This window comes from Panthera leo, chromosome A2 (assembly GCF_018350215.1).
Source record: "Panthera leo isolate Ple1 chromosome A2, P.leo_Ple1_pat1.1, whole genome shotgun sequence".
Lineage (NCBI taxonomy): Eukaryota > Metazoa > Chordata > Mammalia > Carnivora > Felidae > Panthera > Panthera leo.
In genome coordinates, this window is record NC_056680.1 from 34,720,201 (window position 1) to 34,728,771 (window position 8,571).

Genomic DNA, 8,571 nt, shown 5'->3' on the forward strand with positions numbered 1-8,571 from the left:
CCAGAACCATCAGGATTTAAATTTCAGGTATATGTATATATACATATATATATATATATATATATATATATATATGTATATATACATTAGATTTGCATTGTTCTTTATTTCATTTTTAACTGGCGCTAAGCATTTTATACACACTCCTACCATTGTTAACAGTTGGCTGCATTCACACTAATGAAGTGTCTTTTTGAAATTAAACATTTTATTTTGAGATAATTGTGATTATCTCAAACTGTAGATTCACAGGCAATTGTAAGACATATCAACCTTTTACCCACTTTTTCCCAATGGCAAATATTGCAGACGTATAGTACAATATCACAGCCAGGATATCGATGTTGGTATAATCAAAACCAAAACATTTCCAAGACCACAAGTTTCTTCATGTTGCCCTTTTATAGACATACCGACCTCCTTCCTGCCCCTACTTCCTGCCTCATGCCTGGCAAGCACTAACGGCTCTCCACTTGTATAATTTTGTCATTTCCAGGATGTTATACAAATGGTATCACATAGCATGTAAACTTTTGGAATTGACTTTTTCACCCAGCACAGCTGGGTATCCTGGTAATACTAGTTTCATAAAATGTGTTGGAAATGTTCCCTTTCCTTCTATTTTCTGGAAGACAATCTATGGAGTCAGTATTAATTCTTCTTTTAACATTTGATAGAATTCTCCAGCGACACAATCTGGGCCTGGAGATTTAATTTTGGGGAGTTTTAAAATTACAAATTCAATTTCTTCAATGGCTATATGGCTATTCATATGATCTACTTCATATGGGGTGAGGTGTGGCTCATGCTTTTTTCAGGAATTAGTCCATTTCATATGAATCATCAAATTTATGTGTGCAGAGTTGTTCACAGCATTCCCTGATTTTGTTGTCTGTAGGGTCTGTAATGCTATTTTGTTCCTGCTACTGGAAATTTTGCTTCCTCTCTTCTTCTTGTTTTTAAATTTTTTTTTTAAAGTTTATTCATTTTTGAGAGAGAGAGAGAGAGACAGAGCGTGAGCAGGGGAGAGGCAGAGAGAGAGAAAGGGAGACACAGAATCCAAAGCAGGCTCCAGGCTCTGAGCTGTCAGCACAGAGCCCAATGGAGGGCTCAAATTCATGAGCCATGAGATCCTGACCTGAGCTGAAGTCGGGTAGGGCGTTCAACCGACTGAGCCACCCAGGCGCCCCAGCCTCCTCTCTTATTCTTTGTTAGTCTTATCAGATCTGTGATTTTCAGATATTTTTTCCCATTCTGTGGGTTGTCTTTTCACTTTCTTGATCGTGTCCTTTGAAGCTCAAAAGTTTTCAGTTTTGATGAATTGCAACTTACCTATTTTTTTTTCTTTGATTGCTTGTCTTTAAGTGTTGTACTAAGAAACCACTGCTTACTCTAAAGCCATGAAGATTTACACTTACGTTTTTTCCTAAGACTTATAGTTTTAGCTCTTACATTTATATCTTGATCCATTTGAGTAGTTTTGTGTGTGTGTGTGGTGTGAGTTAGAATGTTCAATTTCATTTTTTTATGTGTGAATCCCATTATTTTGATTAACGTTTCCAGAAAATGTATTTTTCCATACTTTTCATTTCCATCAGTCTGTACTGTTATATTTAGGGTTTCTTGTAGATGGCATAATTTCTATCCTTTAGTTGGTGTATTTAGACTGTTTACATTTAATGAAATTATTAATATGTTAGTACTTAAACCTGTAATTTTGTTTATGTTTTATGTTTGTTCTCTGTTTTTGTTTTTTCTTTTTCTTTTTTCTGCTTTTCTATTTTCACATATTCTAGAATTCAATTTTCTTTTATCTATAGTGCTTTTGAGTGCATCTCTTTGTATAGCTTTTTAAGCAGTTACTCTAAGTAGTACATTGCATATACATGACTTGTCACAGTCTATTGAAGGTGTCATTTTTCTGGTTCAGTGAAGTATAGAAAATTTGCCTTCCTTTATGTTCCTTTACTTTCCCTCATGTGTAACATAATTGTCTTAAATATTTCTTGTTCATACCACATCCAATGGCGTTAAAATTTTGGCTTCAATGACCAAATGTAAATTAGAGAACTGAGGAGGAAAAGGAAAGTCTATTGTATTTACCCATATTTTTGCTTACCATGTTCTATCTTCCTTCCTGATATTTCAAACTTCTTTCTTTTATTATTTCCTTTATGCTTAGAAAGTTTCCTTTAGCCATTATTTTAGGGTAGGACTGCTGGAGACAAATGTGTTTAATTTTATTTTATCAGAGAATGTCTTACTTTCTCCTTAATTTATGAGGGATGATTTCTCTGGATAGAAGGCTCTGGCTTGGCATCTCTCTCTCTCTCTCTCTCTTCTTTCTTTCTTTCTTTCTTTCTTTCTCACTTGAAAATGTGAGAATTCATTCTGGTCTCGATTGTTGTTGATGAGAAATTCATTATCATCCAAATTTTTTTCAACTTAGACGTCACTTCCCTCACTGCATTCAAGATATTTTCTTTGCCTTTACTTTTTTTTTTTTAATTTTTTTTAATGTTTATTTATTTTTGAGACCGAGAGAGAGACAGAGCATGAATGGGGGAGGGGCAGAGAGAGAGGGAGACACAGAATCGGAAGCAGGCTCCAGGCTCTGAGCCATCAGCCCAGAGCCCGACGCGGGGCTCCAACCCACGAACTGTGAGATAGTGACCTGAGCTGAAGTCGGATGCTCAACCGACTGAGCCACCCAGGCGCCCCCTCTTTGCCTTTACTTTTAAGAAGTTTGACCATGATGTGTCCTGGTGTGATGGAGGAATTGTGCCTCCCCCAAATTCATATGTTGAAGCTCTCCCTAATGCTCAGTATGATGGCATTTGGAGAATTCCTTTAGGGAGGTAAGTAAGGTTAAATGAGGTCATAATGGTGAATTCGTAATTGGACGGGACTGGTGTTCTTATAAGAAGGGAAAGAGATATCAGATTAATCTCTCTCTTTCTCTCCATGCATGCACAGATGCACAGAGGAAAGGCCATGTGAGGTCAGGGTGAGAAGACAGTCATCTATAAGTTGAGAAGAAAGTCCTCACCAGAAACTCACTTGGCTGGTATTTTGATCTTAGACTTCCAGCTTCCAGAACTGTGAGAAAATTAATTTCTGTCATTTAAACCACCCAGTGTGCTACATTCTCTTCTGTTATGGCAGCCTCAGTAGACTAATACATTTAGTGTGGATTTTTTTTAGTTTATCCTGTTTGGGATTCACTTAGGTTCTTGAATGTAGGTTTATGTCTTTTTCAAAATCAGGAAGATTTCAGCCATTATTTTCTCAAATTTTTTTTAGTACTGCATCTTTCTCCTATCCTTTTGGGACTCCAATGGCATGATCCAGTGGCTAGATCTTTTGCTGTGGTCCCATGGATTCCTGAGGCTCTGTTTATTTATTTTTAAATCTGTTTTCTTCCTGCTAAGGTTGGGTAATTTATATTGCTTTATTTTCAAGGTCAGTATTCTTTTGTTTATCCTCTCCATTCTGATTTTCAGCCCATCCAATGAGGTTTTAAATTTTGGTTATTGTATTTTTCAGGTTTAAAATTTCCATTTTGTTTTCCTTATATCTTCTATTTCTCCAGAAAAACTTTCTATTCCTTTGCTGAGACTTAATTTTTTTTTCCCATTTGTTTCAAATGTATTCTTACTTGTTCATCAAAGCATTTTTATGGTGGCTGCTTTAAACATTTTGTCATGTGATTCTGACATCTATGTCAGCATGGTGTTGGCATTTATTGATGTTCTTTATTAAATTCAAGATATTCTATTTAAAATTAATTATTTAATATTTTAGAGAGAGTAGAGGAAGAGGGGCAGAGGGAGAGAGAGAGAACCATAAGCAGGCTCTACACTCAGCCTGACATGGGGCTTGATCCTAAGACCTAAGATCAGGACCTGAACCAAAATCAAGAGTCAGATGCTCAACTGATTGAACCACCCACGTGCCCCTAAATTCAGGATATTCTTAGTTCTTAGTATGATGTGTGACTTTTTTTTTTGTTAAAACCTGGAAATTTGGGGTTTTATAAATATTTGGGTATTTCTGAATCTTATTTAAGCCTTCTGTTTTAGCTGGCTTTCCCTGATACTACCAGACAAGGTGGGGAGTTCCAGCTCCCCACTCTTCTTTGAGGGTGGGACAGGGAGAAGTTACTGTCCTTGTGGGGTTGAAACCTCGGCTACCTGCCCTGCCTTTTGTTACTGCTTTAGCAGCGTTTGGAGTGCTTTGTTCAGCCTGGCAGAGGTGACTTCTAGGTTCCCCCATCAGCCTTTGCTGTTGCAGGCTGGGAAGCGGCCATGGTGTTTTTTTGTGGTGTGTGGCTGGAGTAGTTATTTTCTGACAGTTTTCTTTCTTGCTAGGCTGTCCTTTCGCTGGTTTTTGGTTGGAGAAACAGGAGTTCATTTGTTTGTTTGTTTAATGTTGATTTATTTTTGAGAGAGAGAGAGAGAGAGAGAGAGAGAGAGAGAGAGAGACAGGGCATGAGTGGGGGAGGAGCAGAGACAGAGGGAGACACAGGATCCAAAGCAGGCTCCAGGCTCCAAGCTGTCAGCACAGAGCCCGACGCCGGGCTCCAATCGTGAGCTGTGAGATCATGACCTGAGCTGAAGTCAGACACTTAACCGAATGAGCCACCCAGGTGCCTGGGAGAAAGCAGGATTTAGCTGGAATTTCTTTTGTATGTTCCTGTTAGAATTTCTGGATTGCTGGTTTCTTCTGTCTAGAATGCATGAAGCAAAACAGCTCCTGCCCACCTCCCCCCAAAAATCAAACTAGAAAAAACACAAATTAAACAAACCTGGGAACCTGATCATTCTGTTGTTTTTCAGGTCCCAAGATCCACAGCTCATCTGTCTTCTCTCTATCGTTAAGAATTTCTTTATGTTTCTTCCATATGTAATGCACAGGTTTTTAGTTGTACTTAGTAAAAGGCATAAGAAAAAGTATGACTACTCCATCTTTCCTGTCATGGAAGTAACTTGAACCCTGTCATTTTAATGGCTAATGATTTTTAATTTACTGTAATGTGCATTTTAGTTTTTTTAGAGTAGACATAAGACAAACACAAATTTTCTTTTCGTGTGTTCATCACCTAGTTAGGAAAGCACCATAGAATACGTATCAAGTAACCTGTGGCAATACAGTTAGCATCACAGTCTCCAAAAAGAAATATGTGGACGAATATATAATATATACAATTCAAGGCTGGCCTTATGCTGTTGCATTTAAATCTGTACATATTGTGTAGTTTTTATATCTTAAATAGCTTGTTAGCCTACTACCAGCGGTCCATTTTATTTGGAATTAAAACCTTTCTGTGGACATTAAGTAGCTACAGAAAAAGCAGAAATCAGCACTTTAAAATTGGTTTATTTTATAACTAAATGTCAACTAATTACTCCAATAAGTTGAAAATTCTTGCTTATATTAGCCAGAGTTATGTTCATTTTCAGAGAAAAAAATTCCATGTCATAAAATCTCTCTCTTTCTCTCTCACCTCCTTGTTATAAAAAGTTAAGTGTTTCCTCATCTGGGTTTTACTATAGGAGTCGCATAAATGACCAGATTTATTAAACATAGACTTCTTGAGAGCATTCAGGAAAGTTTACAGTCTTCAGTCAGTAGACAACCGCTTATGGGTCTGCAAAGCTTACTCTATGAGCCCCTGTCTGGGGCCATTGCCAGAGGCCTCCCCCAGGGAAGTGTTTGGCTCTGTCTTTTCTCAACCACTGTCTTTCCTTTGACTGGGACTGTGTCCAAGGCATGCCTAGATTTCTTGTCTTCCTCTGATCTCACCTCAGTCCATCACACCTCAGGAAATCCCTTTCTTACCTGTTCCTGTATCTTTCTTTAGCCCTGGTCCACCAACCTTACCCCTTCCAGCTCCAGTTACTTCAGAAGTCACAGAATCACCATTCCTTCTACACAAATGTGGGAACAAAGACCTGGCGAGATTAAAGTGGTTTTGTTAGGACAGGCATATTAATAGTGAAACAGAAGATAAGAATTCCAGTTCTCTAACAAAAAATATTTCTATCTTTGTTGCATTTTTATAATTCCCTCTTTCTCTTTTTGTTATATTTCTATAATCACCTTGGGGGCAAAGTAGAGGGGAATAAAATATCACTAGCAATGGGTGATTAATGACAAGAATTGACCCAAATCGAGAAAAGGAAAGCCATACATAGATGAATAAAAAATTACAAAATAACTATTGTATCCTGTAATTCAAATTCCCTTCACATTATCTAGGAGTCAATTCACCTGGTGTCAGAATCTGGAGAGAGGTTGGATGGGGCTTTCTTCTACTGTTATGGAAGTAGTCTAAAATATATACTAGTAGTTGACATTTCTTGTGAAATAAAGTTTTTTGCTTGAAAGTAACAGAAAGCCAACTGAAAAAATGCCTGAAACAAAGGAAAAATCAATGGCTCGTATATTTAAGAAATAGGTTTGAGGCACAAGGATTTAAAAGTTGTGGTCAGGAATTTATCTTTGTACATTTCTTGGCTCTGCCTTCCTGTGTTGGCTTAATTTCCAAATAGGATTGACTTTTAAAATCTTATTTATTTATTTATTTATTTATTTATTTATATAAGCACCATCAGGTCTGTATCTTAAAATCTTAGACACTCTAGGGGAATGAAGGTCTTTTTTCACAATAGTAAGAGTGATGCACATTTTCTGACTGGGACTACTAAAGTCACATGCTCATCTCTGGACCAATCTGCTGAAGACTGGAATGCTCAGATTAGCCTAAATTCCTAATAGATTTCTTAACCCCAGAGATGGAGTCAGTTCTATTGAACTACGTAAGTTGAGGGAAGGGTAGGAATATTTCCCATAGAGGAATATTGAGACACTATCAGCGAAAGAAGGAAGGAATGCTGGGAAGATAGATCAACATGTATCTATTGTCCACAGAGGAAGTTATAATCTGAGTAGAGAATGAGGTCAGGGGAAAATCAATCCCATAAACACCAAGACTTTCTTTGCTATCTCTGATTTAACTATCTCTTCTGAATTGGAGATAGGACCCTAAAGGTTCAGATTTCTCCCAAAATCTGTTTCAGAATTTTCCTGAAAATTTTCTCCTATCACATGCCTTTTGTGTTAAGAATTTGTGTGTCATCCTCGTGCAGGGCCCATGCTAATCTTCTCTGTATTGTTCCAATTTTAGTATATGTGCTGCTGAACGAGCACATACGTCACTTTTGTTATTAAAACTATCTTTTTTCAAAGCATGAGTCTTCAAGTTACATTTTTTAAAAACGAAATTATTATTCAATTTTATCTTTTCTACTTTGTTTAACCATGTACATCAAGGCAATATGAACCCATTGTGAATATACTTACTTTATTCTAGCAAAGTTACTGCGTAGGTAAGTTTGGGAGGCTAGACTGGAAATGTAACTACTTTTTGTAAGTATTTTTTTAATGGAAAAATGAATTTCATGTTCCACACAACTAATTAACAAATGAACCAGTGGAATACAATTCATTTGCAAGCACACACTGCTAAGAAATCTAGGGGATGCATCAATGAACTTTAATTACATGGAATCATTTGATTAACTTAGTCTTCCTCCTCTACTCCAATAACCAGGTGTCTTCCTGAGCAAAGTTTTAGCAGATATGATCAGATGTACAAGTTGGGACAATCGTGTTTATTTGGATAGATGACCTAGATATAACTATGCCTTAAACAGAGCTCAGTTCCCTTCCTGGTGAGTATGTGGGAGGTTAGGAAGGTATTCTCATGTACAGTGAATTGATCAGAAAACCTTGTTTCCAAACAGATGAAAAGATTTTCATGACTCTTAAGATAGGCACAATCTTTAAGCTGATGGTTTTGGTGTAGCCCTTTCAAGAATGCCTTTCTCAGAAGAGGTCTTCCCAGGTGTTAAGAAGAGCAGTGTTTGTGTTGGCCACTCTTGTGTGCTACCTTTGGTTTGCTAACATAGAAGACTGATGGCAGTAATGTTAAACTGCAGTTCAATGTTTTGGAAAGAATCCATCCATCCATGCATCCATCTATCGATTCCTTCACTAAGTATAACACAGGTATAAGATTCTGAAAGAGGGGGCCAGCCAGGCCATTGGGCCCCAACCCTCAGGTTTAAAGGAAACTTGACTTTTGACACCTGATCAGCTAAACAAGTTCATGGGAATAGCATGAGGCCTCATCACAAAGGTTGACCCCAACTGAAATCTGAGGGATCCCAGAATGGTTAAATAGGAAATTGAGAGAGTAGCCTCAATCCGAATCCAAAAGTTGCTTGATTCCAAGGGAGGATCTCAGAACGTGTCATAGATGGTTTGATGGGAGAGTGTGGAAACAAGGACAAGTCTTAGGAATATATAGTTTGATGGGGGAGATTGACGTGTAAAGATTCATTATAATATCAGGCAGAGAGAAACAGTTGCTATGCTGGAAGTAAAGGCTTTGGGCTAATGAAGGATTCATGACGGCAATGACCTGAATTCTTGACATCGACTGTAACTTTGACAGACTTTGGCTCCTACCACCTGTGTGGTGAATATCTTATTCTGTGTGATTCC

The 8,571-nt window shown here is 37.6% G+C and overlaps 1 non-coding gene across 1 annotated transcript; it reads right to left on the reverse strand.

Annotated features, from left to right (window-relative positions):
• Positions 1–7,106: 7,106 nt before the first annotated feature.
• Positions 7,107–7,212, reverse strand: LOC122214625. The gene has a single exon (XR_006200005.1). It is a non-coding gene; the product is annotated as a U6 spliceosomal RNA (small nuclear RNA).
• Positions 7,213–8,571: the final 1,359 nt, after the last annotated feature.